This window comes from Talpa occidentalis, unplaced genomic scaffold (genome assembly GCF_014898055.3).
Source record: "Talpa occidentalis isolate TD23 unplaced genomic scaffold, MPIMG_talOcc4v2.1 talOcc4.11, whole genome shotgun sequence".
Classification (NCBI taxonomy): domain Eukaryota; kingdom Metazoa; phylum Chordata; class Mammalia; order Eulipotyphla; family Talpidae; genus Talpa; species Talpa occidentalis.
In genome coordinates, this window is record NW_023601104.1 from 26,981,069 (window position 1) to 26,996,131 (window position 15,063).

Here is a 15,063-nt window from a genome sequence, read left to right on the forward strand (position 1 = left end):
GCTGGTGCCTCTCCCCCTGGGTCTGGAGATATTTTGCACAGGAAGAAAGCAGTAAAGTGAACAGTCACAGGACCAGTGAATTCTCCAATCTTCAAAGACCCTTGTTCTGTCCCACAGTACATACATATTTCTGGTAAGCACCATGGAGAGCCTTGCATCTGTCACCTCCTACACTGCTGGGAATCAAAGCACTTACCCCCAGGAGATGTTTTCTAAAGGCCCAAGGGCACCAGGCCATCTTATCCTTACTCCCTTGGCAGCTTCCCTGACTGCATGAAAATACCTGAAAAGGCTAACTTTGTCTGTTCCTTATTATTGCTTTAAAAATAAGAGTAGGCTTAACCTTTAGGGGTTTATATTTGGGAGAAGGAAATGAACTAGATACAACTTATAAAAAAGCAGAAGGGTGAATAATTTTAAAAATTATTTGCAGGTTTGGGACCAAAAGATGTAGATACATAGATCTGCAGTTGTTGAATCTTATCTGCTCTTATATTAATCGTTTCTCATTGTATATTCTTTTCCTTGGTCATATTTTATTTTTCAAAGCAAACTTAGTCCATACAAAATGCTAAAAAAAAACCTTGATTAATTAATAGAGTAAGCAAGATTTATTGTCATTAATTAGAATTAACCCTGGGGATAACTAGAATACTAGAAAACTGGGAGACAGAAAACCAGCACTTAGGTTGCAGCTTTATCACTCACTGGTCATTTTCAAAATGGGGTGATACTAGTCATTCGGTTTACTGTGACCATCATATATAAAAGAATTTTGTAAAGGCCAATATTCTTTTTTTTTTTTTTTTTGGAAGATTTATTTATTCAAGCACTGGGTACAGTCAAAAGCTCGGGAGGGTGAGAGAATTCACCAGAGCCAGAGCGGAGAACAGACAGGCAGAAGGACCGAAGTACACTGCTGAGGGGAGCAGCGGGCGGCAGGAGAGGTCTGGGCAGCAGGAGAGGTCTGTGAGCCACGTGGGACCCTTGCCGGTGGCCGGGGATCGAACCAGCGCTGCAGAGGCTGCGGGCAGCTTCACAACCCAGCGCTCAACCGCTGTGCCACTGGGGAGGCCCATGTCCAATATTCTTAGTGTTAACTAAGATCTCTTCGGTCTCTCATCAAGATTGAAGGCAAATACCAATGGGGTTGCTCTTAAAAAAAATGTTTTTAAATGCTAAAGTTAAGAACCAAAAAATACATTTTTAATATGTTAAATAATGTTTATAATAAATCTCCATCAACTACTTCCTTAGGTTTTCTTTTTCTCTTTCCTTTTTTTCAGAGGGCAGGGGATATGGGACAGGCCATTCTAAAATCCTAAAAGGTAAAATATAATAACAACTTTGGGCAGTTTAATATTGAGTCAGAGTCAAAAACTGTTGTCTTGAAGAGAAGCTCAGAAAGCTAATTCTAATTCAACCCACTCATCTGACAGGTGAGGGGAGAGAGGTGGAAAGAGACTGAGTGAAGATACCAAGGTGATCCAGAGACTCACATAAGATGGCTGGGCTCCCCATTCTTTCAGGACACTGCCTTTTCAGCGCTCCATGCTCAACAAAACCTCCCTTTTCAGCTTTCCACATGCAGCCAGCATCTGAGGCCACAAAAGCATCCCTCTCAAAAAGGTGTGGAATTGCTGTGAAAGCTGTGTCTGGAGATGAGGGCGGTGCCTGGACACTCACTGCAGGATCCTTTCTTTCCATCTGCAAAGGGCAGACAGGCCCGATGTGCCTTCCCTGGGGCCCAACTCAGCTTCCTTTTCCACCCTTAGGGGTGTCTGAAAGGGTCACATTAGCTTCACCACCAACGACCATATTATTAAAATTCCAGGCAGACTCCAGTGAGGAAGTTCAAGATTATGAGATATCTAGTCCTAATATTAGTCAGAAAAAAAGGGAAGACTGGTCCTTCAGATTATTTGGGGTTGAGGTATGATGTTAGTTCCCCTAAACCTATCCATGTCCAGGGATGTTCCAGGGGTGATATTTTAGCCTTTCCAAATCTGAGGCTGGAAATTTGTGCATGTTCAAAACTACAACATATTTCAGAAAATTCTTTGGTTCCAGGAAAGCCCATTTTAAACAGACCAAATAACGCCAAAGTGCATCTGTTACAGTGTTTGTTCATCTGGGAAAGGATTCTGCAGTGCTCTTCCACAGAGGGGAACATTAAGGAAGGGAAGTAAACTTCCTTGACCTGCTCCTCTCACCCCTCCCAGGCACCCTCTCCCTATAGGACTGTGTCTCCCTGGGAAATGGAGTAGTATTCTGTCTCGGGTTGTTATGCAGTGGGAATATACACACCTCTCATTATCAAGTTTGAAAGCAGGAAGAAAAATCAAGGAAGAACACAAAAATAATGGATAACCCAAGAGTCACTTCTGTTTGCTCAGAATGATATTAAGAGCACATGTGTTTCTTCCTCTCCTTGGTTTAACCTCTGAGTAAGGCCCAGGGCTTAGCTGGGTGAACTTGGGCTCCCCAGCACAGACATAATGCCCTGTGGCCAACTTGAGGTGAAAGATTCCCTGAGAGTTGAAGGGTATGCTCACCTCAGGCTGTCCCCATGAGGGCTGTTTAGGCCACTCCCTCTGTTCAAAATTTCTACCAGACCTCTCAGAGAGGGAAAATTATTTCCTCTCTACTTTAGAGCACTCTGGTCTATTTCTTTCTTTCAGAGTACACTGGGAAAGTATAAGATTCTTCTAGGCTGCATGAACCAAGTAGGAAAAGTCTCTCAAAAATGTGGACATTTGCCCCACATAGCAAGGAAAGACTTTATGGGCACCAATTGTACAGACCAAAGTTAAAGAAGTGGGAGTAAAGTCCACAAACAGGGCAGAAGGAGCAAAACACTAACTTGCTGAGGTGTGTTCAGACCTGAAAATAATGACAAGAGGTAGGTAATGCCTTTCACAGTTTTTAAAGGTACACAGATTTAGGGAAATATCCAACACTATTCTTTGAGGCTTGCTGTGTCTTCTTAGAAGCGTGTGTGTGTGTGTGTGTGTGTGTGTGTGATTTTCTACATTTCAAGTATTCTATTGCCAGTTTGAGTTCTCTTGGCAGAACCTTCAAGTGTTCTCAGTAACAGATGCCTGGAGGGAAAGGATGCTAGTTCTGAAACAGAGCAATGCACGGCGTTGGGGAAGCAGCTGCTCTGCTCTAGTCACTGTGTATACAACTTCACCAAAAGTGTTTAGGAAACAGATCATTCTGGAACCTATACCACCTATTCAAAATTCAGGCCCTTTCAGTTCTACCCATCCTTTTCTTTTTTTTTTTTTTTTTTTTCCTTTGCTGTTTGTTTTCGGCCCTGAGCTTTAACAATCTGTTTATGGTGTTTGTGTTTGTGTGTTTGTGTGTGCGCGCGTGCGCGTGCTTCCCTCCGCAGCCCGGCTGAATTATCCCCAAGTGACTCTTAATCCTCAGCCGTAATTCCCAGTGATTGCACTGACATGATGATAACGGGGGAGCCCACTCTCTGCCCGCCCCTCCTTACTCCCTCCCCCCTAGTTGCTAAGCTCAGCCAAGGATGCTCTAGGGAGCTGTTTATTTAAAAGAGGAAGTTCGACAGCAGGGTCACCAGGGTTTTAAGCGGAGAGGGGCTGCTCAGGGTAGGAAGAGAGCTTTCATTTCTCCTCTGACCTCAGAATCCACGTCGCAGGAATAGCAGGGAGCACAGACACCAGTTTCGAGTCATCACTCTTTCCAAGGCTCTTAGCTTCCCACATAGTCCACCTTGGTCAGCACTGTCACTGAGCAGAGTCCTGGACTGGGAATCAGACCAAGTCCTCACCCTCAGGTGGCTGTTTGATGATGGACATGTCACCTGCCCTCAATTTTCACAACCATAAAAATGAACTAGAAGTATCTGACAGACTGGTGGATGGAGCAGTACTTCTCAGACTTTACTAAGTATAATCATAGTCTGGAAACTTTATTTCATAGAAGAGATTCCTGGGTCCACTTGCAAAGATTCTAATTTAGTTGGTTGCTCAGAAGGTCTGATAATCTGCATTTCTAATGTGCTGAACATAATTTCTGGTGAGGCTGTTGCTGTAAGTCTGAAAATCACACTTTGAGGACCAGGTATCTTTCATCCCAAATATTCCACTGCTCTGTCCTCACACTCACTGGCATCACCAGAAGCGCCAGTCTTAAGAAAATTCCTCATCCTGGTCTTTTTTTTTTTAAGATTTATTTATGCATACAAAAGCTGGGGTACAGGCCAGAGGCGTCGGGGTTGAGAGGACTCACCAGAGACAGAGTGGGGAACAGAACAAACAGACCGATCATAGTACAGTGCTGAGGGGAGCAGTGGGCGAGTCAGGAGATGTCTGCTGCACCACGTGGGCTGCTCCCCGGCCACCAGGGATCGAACCCAATGCAGAGGCCGTGGACTGCTGATAGGTTACATCCCAACCCCTTGTGCCATCAGGGAGGCCCTCCTCATCCTGGTGTTATGATTCCATGAAGGACTGCAAAAGTCACAGGGCTCTCCCACAGTTGAAGTTTTTCTCTTGCCTGCAACTCTGCTCACTTATTTCCAAAGGCAAGCAGCAAAAAGCTTCCAGACTGTGATTATACATAGCAAAGTTTGAGAAGTATAGCTCAATCTACTACCATGCCAGACACATCTAGTGAGGAGAATAACTAAGTTTTCAAAAGCAGTTGCTATACCTGGGAGGGCATTTTGAAAACTATTTGATATTACAAGATGGAAATAATTCAAAATAGCAAGGAAGGAATAAAAATAAATTACATAGGCTCCACGTGCCTAAGTTGTTATCCTGGGTCATATCTTTGCCAACTGCCTAAGTTGCCTGGAATAGTGCAATGTAAATATTGTGGTCTCACACACTGTTTGTAGAAGCATAAAAAATAACTCCTGGGCCTCCCCGGTGGCGCAGCGGATTGAGCGCCGCACTGTGAAGCTATCTGCTTCCTCTGCAGCGTGGGATCAATTCCCGGCCGGCCAGGGAGAGACCCACAAGGTCATGGCACAGCAGACCTCTCTTGCCTTGCCCGCTACCACCCTCAGCAGTGTCTTCAGTCCATCTGCCTGTTCTGCTCCCTGCTCTGACTCTGGTGAATCCTCTCACCCTCCCACGCCTCTGGCCTGTACCCCAATTCTTGTATAAATAAAAATAAATCCTTTAAAAAAAAAAAAAAAAACAACTCCTGGGCCTCCCAGGTGGCGCGGCGGTTGAGCGCTGGGTTGCGAAGCTGCCTGCAGCCTCTGCAGCACCGGTTTGATCCCCGGCCGCCTGGCGGGGGTCCCAAATGGCACACAGACCTCTCCTGCCGCCCGCTGCTCCCCTCAGCAGTGTACTTCTGTCCTTCTGCCTGTTCTGCTCCCTGCTCTGGTGAATTTTCTCACCCTCCCGTGCTTCTGACTGTGCCCAGTGCTTGTATAAATAAATAAATCTTTAAAAAATAAAAAAAATAAAAATAAAACAACTCCAAAGCAAAAGGAAAGCAAGTATGTTAATGGATATTTACCTTGTTCCTAGCTCTATAATCTGTTTCAAATATAAAACCAGAAACCTTTCAGCAATTCAGCAATCGGACCATCATCCAATCAGGTATTTGCAAATTCCTGCATGTGTCCATTCGCAGAGTTACAATGTCCAAGTAATGGGAAAAATACGGAGCTGGTGATGCTGGGATTATGTCTAAGAAGGAATTCGGATTCTAAATTACTGCTTTTAGATGCCTAAATAGAATGGACACTTGAAAAACATGGACTTGAAGTGCACAGGAACACATGTATATGTTTTTTTTTTTTTTCTGTCATTGTACATTCATAGATTCAAGCAAGCCTAGATGTTGGTTGGTTGAATTAATGATGCAGAAGCTGTGGATAAGGAGGGCGGACTACAGGAGACTTGGACATCCTGGGATTTTGGCATGGTGAGGAGAGGGAGGAGTATGAAATCAATTCCTGGTAGGTGCCACTGAACAACTACAGTTAAGTTATACATGGATTTTTTTACTGTTCGGGGATCAGCACACCAACACTGTGTTCATGGGTCAACTATATTTTTGCCCATCTGAAATTCTATTTATTTGACTGCAGTAGCTCACATTAAGACTTCTTTTTAATTTCACAATAATTTTTATTAAATATAATTTAAACATACATGTCAATAAATGAAGTCTGCCTGTCATTGACCTCATGTCAATAAATGAAATCAAAACCTATAGCTTCTGTTTTCTCTATAGCACTGTTGCAGGACTGGCTTTGAAGAAGGCATTTAACTTGACATTATTGCCCCAACTGGCTCTAAACAAAGCATTTAACTTCTTAGATTGTAGTAGAAAAAGACAGTTTGAAAAGAAAATTTAAAGAACTCAGAATAATGCCATCAGGTCAGTTTGTCAGCTCCTCTCATTTTTGAAATTTATGCTCTAATGAGCTTGTTATACTAGGTTCACTGTTTACTCTTACTCGGAATGCATTAGATGTACCAAAATCAAATAAATATTAAGATTCACTGAATATAATAAAAAAGAAAAAATTTGATTTAAAATTTTACACTTCAACCTAAAATTTCATTTGATACTTGAGAAACAATCCAATGGAATGGGAGTTGGATAAGATATCCATTCCCAAAAGAGAGGAGTTTTTTCCCACTGAATTTCCCAATAGCGTTTTGAAAAATCTATTTTTATTTGAATCAGTGCACTGTAGCCCTTGCATATTTGTGTAAATAAATTTTACTGGAATATAGCCATTCTCATTTGTTTACATGTTATCTATTGTCAAAGATAATAATGGCAAAGTTGAAAAGTTACAGAGAGCATAGGATCCAAAAGCCTTAAATATTTACTATCTATCCCTTTACAGAAACAGCACTAAACCTGGTTTAGTTAAGAAAAAGGAAATAACAGCAATAAAAACCTTAAGAAGTGATGCATAACATGTATACTCCCACAGATTACCTTGTACATTAATAACAACTTGTCAATTAAAATCTTATCGTCCAATCTATTCCTCTTTTCCCAGCTCTCCATAGCCACCTTCAAATGTAAAGTAATAATGCTTTGAAATTTACACAGCTGCTTAACAAACTTTTGAGATTCTATTCTATCCAGAGTACTAAAATCAATGTAAGTACTGACAATTTATATATGCTCCATATGATCCAAAAAGTAAAAGCAGAGCCCCCCTAATGACAAATTTCTGCACGTGACTTGTCATATAAAAACAAAACAACACATGAGAAAGGGGGGAAACTGGGTTTTTAGAAGCCATAAGTCTGCAGTTGGCAGATAAAATCCCATCTCAGATAATCACATTTGATTGTCACTAATGCTAATATATGTGGATAACAGTCGTGCGCTGCACACCAGAGGTTAGCTTTACTGCTCATATGCAGATGTTTGCAATACTGAATCTCTGCCATAACCCTGTGGGAATGGCATTTTTTATGTGTTCGGCAGTGAATTTATGACTAGGGAGCCATAAATGTTAAAGTTCTTCAAACCTTTTGCTTGTGGAGATTGTCACAGTGCTTGAAAATTATAAAGACACAGATGTTGTCTGTTAGCAGGCCATTTCTAGACCTGTGCAAGGATACAGCCTATGCCGGCTCCTGGAGCTCAGGTTGACTATATTATAAATGCCACCTATGTTGGAAACCTCCTGCTCTGGAGAGTTAGCAAGGCCTGTAGCAGTCAGCTTCTGGGCTGGGTCTTGAGACACGTCCTTGACTCAAGGCACTCACATGCTGACCAGGGTGCTAGGTGTGTGTTATAACAGAGCTACACAGAACACCACAGGAGGACAGCAGTTACCTGCCAGAGGTCATGTCTGAACCAAAACAAAGGCAAAGAAAGCTGTGTGTGCGGGTTGCCTCTCTGGATGTATGTGTGTTGTTCCTGCAAGAAAAAGCATGAACAAAACCAAAGGTGCAAGAAGCAGGATGATTTCTTTTTAAATGTCTATGTAGTTTGATATTGGGTGAGGGTGAAGAGGAGGGAGGGTACACCACTGTGTAGTGTGGAAAGGAGTGTCCCCTTAGCAGTAAGACAGACCTTGGTTCATGTTTGAGTTTTATCACCTACTGGCATGTGGCCTTGGGCAATTTCCAGAACTTCCATAACCGTGGGAGTCTTCACTAGTAATCCTTCCCACAGAAGGTTGGTGTGAAGATCAAGAGAGGGGAAGGCTGGATCCTGAGAGCAGAATGGGCTGCCAGGGAGGAAACAGACTTGCCAGGGAGGAAAGGGTCTGCTGATTTGGTTTTTTCTTACTTTAAAAATTTCTACCTGTAGCCTCTTACATAAGCACTGAATAATGATGCAAGGAGTCGTTTTAGAAGGGAAATCAAAGGCACGGCAATGTCACTCCCAAATTTCCCATGTCATGCAGGTAAAGGAATGCTGTCAGGGAGACAATGAATCACAAACACAGCCGACACCATTCAAAATGGTGGCCTCATGAGCACCAGTGTCTAAACCCAACACAAGATGTCCTTAGGTCACAGTCGCCAAGGCTGTCAGGGTAAGAAACAGATTTCTCCTCGAACATTAAATCCACTTCAGAAGCGCCAGGAGCTACATGACTGATGCAAAGGTTGTTCCCGCCCCCCGCAAAAAAAAAAATCAGCATCTCAATAATAATAAAAGGAAATCATTTAGAATCTTCTGTTCATACAAGATTTCACAGTTTCTCTTGAGGGTAAAAAGCCCATACTGCTTATGAATAAATGCCTATGTTCTGAGGAAAGCCAAAGTTCAGTGGCCACTCCTTACACCAAGGCCTTCCTTGATTTTGTGTGAGAAGGAATTTCACTCTCACAAAGAGTATAAGCCTTGCTAACATGGGAAATTATCTTGTGTCTTGCAACTATGGCTTCATTCATGCCTTTAGTTTTAATTGTTGTTGTTATTATTATTTGCGTGGCAGGGGAAAGGAAGAGAACGGAATCAACATGTCTTCAGGGCTGAGACCCTATCTCTTTAAACATGGTGCAAGGTAGAAGGGGTGTCTATCCCAAGTCTGAATACTGCCATCCATGAGGACTTCCAACCAGTCTTCACACAGAACCCAGGGACCCAGGCAGAGGGTGTTAGCATTGTCACAAAGGGGAATGATTTTCCATTCAAGAAATCCTCCCTCAAAGATTTCAGAGCAACTCTTTTTGTAGGAGAGGGTGGATCCATCCAGCTGCAATAAAAGCCATCATTTCAGGCTCTGGGTCACTGGAATGGGGCTTGCTTTCCTAGGTTATCTACAGTCCACTGGCAATGACAAGCAGCAGGCTGCAGAGGATGCCACTGACTTATCACACAGTGTGTGAGCACAGCTCTCTCAAACACCATGCTTATGACCATTCTGAGGGTGGATCTAAATAATGTCTTAGTCATGTAAGGGAAACCCTAACTATATTGCCCGGAGGCTAGAATTCATTTCTGGCTTCTACTTCTACCTTTCAAAGCATTAAACAAGTCCAAGGTCTGCTCTCCAAGGGACTTTTCCCCCTTTCAGAGCACTGCCCATTGTTGACCCTTCAGCAGATGAGGGAGAATGAGGGAGTTTTGCCCTATAATGGGGTGAAGGGGATTGAGCTCTGGACATGCTCCTGGATTCTGGGACAAACCCTTTTACCAACTGCTGGGTGATGCTGGTGAATCACTTTCAGGATCTCTCTTTTTTTTTCAAGTCTGTTCACTGAGGAGTTTGGAGCAACTAGATGATCCTAAAGCTTCCTTCCAGCTCTACGTTTATTCTGTGATGCTAAGTGAAAATAATCACTATCAAGCTGTCCCTGTGTGGATAAGAATGAGGCAACTGCCAATACAGTGTGATTTAAAGATTGAAAAACTACCCAAGCCTCCAGTGAAAATCTTGCCACCTAGAAATCCTTGGATGAAGGTTTAAAAACTGCTAAAATGTACTCATTGTGTGATCTTGGAATGTGTGACCATTAACCCATTATCAGTCATTTAGTCATCTACATTAAAGCTACCCAGTAAGTCAGCTGAAGGTTAGGTAATTGCTGTCGGGGGCAGAACAGGTCTTAAATCTCTAGCCCAGTGAGAAGACAGCTGCCACAATCCACATACACTGAAGTGACCACGGAGCACTGGATAAGACAGGATGAGACAAGTTATTTAGTTCATGAGAACCCCAAATGCTCTCCCTGTGAGGCCGGAAATCAGTGGTCTCCAGCTCTCTGTGATCTGCCACTATAGTTTGCCTCTGCTTGATACCTTTTGTCAACCCCCAATTCACTGCCTCTATACACACAGTCATTAGTGAATCTCAGAATAGTCAAAAACAGTGTCTGAAAACCTTTCAATATTATTCTGTCCCTTCTATTACCTAAAACAGTCCTCTGTTCCATTTACACAGGCTTTTCTTCAGCCGATTTACAAGGTAACATCTGCTTCAGAAACAGATGTTTATGCCAGAATCCTCTTCTGCTCATTAATGCTTTTCCGGTTAACATCTAACTATCTCACTCATTAGTTCTTAATAATACTTTTTGTATCTGAGCCATGCCAAATACGCACTCTTTAGAGCTCTGTATTATTGTTGCTTCTGTTGCTGTTGAATTACGCTGCTGAATAAAGGAAAAGTAAAAATAAGCCCCTCTAAGGCGGCTGCTATGTGTCAGAGCTCTATCTTTGTGAAATGAACAAGCTGAAATCAATTAAAAGTGTGTGTTTAGAGAATGCATCTCAGCTGTCTAATTGCACCACCTCTGCTTTAGGGCCAAAGTTTGACTCCCTGCCAAATTGCCATCAAGATGGGCGTCCGTCAGCGCTGCTCCAGCGCCACTGCCTGCATCGAATCAGGGTTCGTTTCATGGAGGATACCGAGTGCACTCTGAGGCGCATGCACAGGACACCCCCACTTCCCAGGGCAGCACTCAGTGATGGTGCTCAAACAGTACCCTCTGGGATGAGGGTCCTCCTCAGTCTGACAACTTTAAAAAATCAACTTTTCTAGTTAATGCACAGACAACTTCACATAAGGAGGGCTACTTCAGGAAAAGCAGCATCAACCACCCACCTCTGCTGAGTGTCTAGTGTTGTCCCAGATTGCTAAGTACTATTGTATCCACCCATTATCTGCCCATTATTTCCATGGGTCCAAACACAATAGAAGAAAAAAGGAAAAAGGTTCCATTTTTTTGTGATACAGTGACATATATTAAAATCTTCTTTGAAACACGTTTTCAAAACACTTTTATATGCTTGATGGTAGTTCCAAGACTGGCTTTTGTGTTCCAAGAAGCCAACCCCATAGACAAACAATTGAACAAATCAGGCTGTAAATAAGGACAGTGTTCGTCTATGCAATATGGAAAAAGCCAATCCTCCCAGGAACATGGGCCAACAAAATGTATTGTTTGGAATGAGGAGAAAGAATGCTTACTAAACCAGAGACAATAGTTTCCATGTTTACAATAAATGTATAGTCACCTATATGGTTTAGCCTGGTGTGACCAGTCCTATAGACAAGGAAAAAAAGTAAGAAAACCAAAGGGTCTTGGTGGTTAGCAAATATAAAACTCACTTAAACGTTGGCAGATAGTCCAAAAATAAAAAGAAATGAAACTGGATTTTAATCTAATCAAGCACAGTATTAGTCTCCAGAGTTCTTGATAACCAATGTCTTTTGTCCCAATGAACTCCACTGCAGCTCCATAACGTGCTAGTCTTTTTATAGCAGGCTCTTCCCTTTCTGCCGAAGTGGCTGCTTTTCAGAAGAAAACTACTTGGCAAACACTGCTGTATCAAGTATAAATCAGATATGCTACTCTGGAATCTAAACCCACAAAAAATATGCCCCATAACACTACATAATAATGAAAAATAGAAATACTGCATTATTCCTGCCAAAAGAAATGGAAAAACATGAATGAAAATGATCACTGGGTGTGTCTTCCATGAGATTCCACTTAAATAACGTTCTCCACTTACTTAAATCTCTACAATCTGATGGGCTTAGACACTGCAAAATGAAAGAAAAGCACATTTTAGCAGGAAATTAAAATGTTATGAACTGCCCTGGGTGGTGCTGGCATTGTGTGAAGAATGGTGAGTACTAACCACAGTCAAAACCTCTTTCCCCTCCAGTCAACAGATACCATCTGAGGTTTTGAAGCAATATGCTAAGGGAATTCAAACTGCAGATTTGGGGGCTTCTCCACAGTTCTCACTCCAGATACATTTTAGAGACAGCTAGGCAACTGTGTATGTGAACGATGAAGTAGGTGCAGAACTACTCTGGCACTTACTCCCAGCCCTTTGCTGTTTAATGTGCCCCACCCTTAGATCCACTCTCTCATCAACTCCTTTACTTGCCACAGGTTCTCCTGGACTTCTCTTCTGAAATACTACTCTCGATGTTTTCTTTGACTTTCTTATTAGTCTGATGCTGAGTACCTCTCTCAGATGACTGACACATCCATGATATTTACTCGGTTATGGCACAAAGAGAAAAGTATACCAATGAAAGAGCAATATTAGTTCATCTGTTTCAAGATGTTAACAAGAGTTTTCCTTAACTCCCAACTAAAAGGAAAAGCTTCCTTTCCTATTATAGATTCCTTTCAATGAGACTAGATTGGGTGCCCTAAGAGATCGGATTCTGGGCTCAAAGCTTCCCCAGCTAGGCATGGCTCAAGGCCCTTACTAGTAGGATTTGCCAACAGCACACAAGCCAAACAAATGTTGTAGGTGCAAAGCTACATGATAGATAATCTGGGCATTATCCTCTAAGCCTGGTGACACAGGTAAACAATGCAATTCTCTCTCCATTACCACTGCCTGGGCTGTCGATTTTTTTTAGCCTTATACTTGGAGATTACCTTGGAATGTGAGGAGAAGCAGAAAACCATTTGGGAGAATGACCCAGAGATGAATTCCACAATAGGACGGTGACTGCAGGTGAGTCAACAATAAGTGAGTGCTTACCTGGACTTGTGGGATGTGGCTTTTTGGGAGAAAAGCACATGCATATCAAACCCTGAGTTTATAACAATGTTTTTCTCATCACGATCACTAAATTTGAGAACCACAGCTAAAGTTGACAAACTGATAAGGCAAGGGAGGAGTGAGACATAATCTTTCTCTTGCACCACAAGTTCCACAAGCAGTCTACATGCCATCCTCTTCTTACTCACGGTTGACAGAAGTCCAGTTTCCTGATACAGGTTTTGAGTAAGGAGATGCGAAATCAAAATACAACAAGGCTACCATACTCATGAACCTCATGGGACAGAGATTCCTCCAGGGGGAGAACCATGAACTTGCCTACCTCCCTGGCCAAGCTCTGTGAGGCACATGGTGGCCTGAGATCTTTGCCAAGGTGTAACAAGGCCCAGGGCTTGGTCTCACCTGTAGGACCTGTGCACAGGAGAGAGCCTCATGCTGATAACATGGCAGGTCAAGGTATGATACTTGTTAGAGCCCAGCCTTTTCACTTAAGGATATCCAGAGATATCCCTTCCTGAGGTGACTTCTTTAGATGAGTGAATAAAAATATTGACATTTCCACAATACTGACAATTCTTGCCCCTAGAAAGACCTATATATTTAGGTAGCAGAGATTCACCGTATAGTTACAGGAAGGCAGATGCAGACCACTAAATTGACCTCAGAGTGGTATTTTCCTCTTACCCATTCTAATTAATTAAATAGGCCAATGAGATATAAGCAAGCAGAATCTATATAGCAGATATTTCGGCTGTCACTGCCTGCTCTATTTTAAGGGACACCAGTACCAAGTCCAGCTTTTTCTCTGCTCACCCTAAGTGACATCCATCAACTGGAGACAGGACAAATCAGGAATATGGCTCACATTCTCAGAAAGGAGTTTCCTCAGCAATGCTACCAGTTCTCTCAATCAAGAGGTGGGAAGGTCCACCAAAACCAGCAAGCAAGTCTTATATTCATGGCTTTTGAAGGAAGATTAAGATAACGGATCAGCCCTCTGGGAACTTATATTCCAGTAGGAAAGAGAAAACTGCTATAAAGTGAACAATATAATAAAGGGAAACAAGTCATTTGAAACTCAGCCAAGGAAGGTCAGGAAGGAAAGGGAAATTCTTTGAACTATTAGTAGGTATCCACGGCTAGGAAAGATACTGGGGAATGATACAACCCAACTGATGTCTCACAGGGGCACAGCCTGCCCAATCACCAACTAACTACATTACCACGATATAGAAAAGATATATGTACAAAGCACATCAGAATGAGAAAGAAGAGCACCTATGCCTAAGTCCAGAAGAATTCATGAGGGGTTATTTGAGCTGGTTATTGAGTGGTGAGCTCATATTTCACCAGGCAGAGAAAAGGATTCCAAGGAGAAGGCACTGCTCCTAGTTTTTTTTTTTGCATCAACCATGATTCTTCGATGTCCAGCATAGTGCCTGAAATATCATGGCACTCAAAAAAAGGTAGCAGAATGAATCAGAACTCAGGGTAGAAACAGCTTGCTATATACTCACAGGAGTCTTAGTAGGTCTTTGTTTCCAAAAAGTGTGTCCAAGTGGTCTGGAGAGTGGTAGTGAACTGGCTTGTGCAGGAATAAACTAGAATGCCCAGGGAGGATGATGTTGCAAATGGCTGAAAGGCAGGGAACACCAGGATGGGCAGAGATTATCATAAAAGGCAGTTTCCTGAGGTACTTTTCTGATATTTATAATAGGGGTTTATCAAAAATATACTTTTAAAATATGTATTTTTTAAAGACAACATTTTTTAAAGACTTATTTTCTGGAAAGAGATTTTTATAACATGTTCTGATGATTTTAATATACAAACTAGAAGTTTTAAAACTTTTTTTTGGAATAGAACCCTTTCCTTAAAATGTTATGTGAAGTCCCACAGGCAAATCAGATAACAAAAAAAAATCTTATTTAAGAAGTGATGGTAGGCACTTGGGAACATCAGAGCCCACTATTTTCTGTCCCTTTCTCAAGACTGAAGGTAGCCCTTGAGTCTGTGAACCAACCCCCAGGAGTGTGCCTGCAACACAAAGTACTCTCCAAAAGGTCCATGTGTCACTGAGGACCTGGTCCTTAGGATGAT

At 42.3% G+C, this 15,063-nt stretch overlaps 1 protein-coding gene across 25 annotated transcripts in view; it reads right to left on the bottom strand.

Annotated features, from left to right (window-relative positions):
- Positions 1-15,063, bottom strand: part of RORA (RAR related orphan receptor A) — a 672,136-nt gene that overhangs the window by 550,992 nt on the left and 106,081 nt on the right. For 7 of the 25 annotated variants that reach the window (XM_054687761.1, XM_054687766.1, XM_054687765.1 and 4 more), the window contains one exon: positions 14,481-14,598. The exons of the other annotated variants lie outside the window; for them this stretch is intronic. The gene's annotated coding sequence lies outside the window, so the exon portion shown is untranslated. The remainder of the gene's footprint in view (positions 1-14,480; positions 14,599-15,063) is intronic. 25 annotated transcript variants of the gene reach the window in all.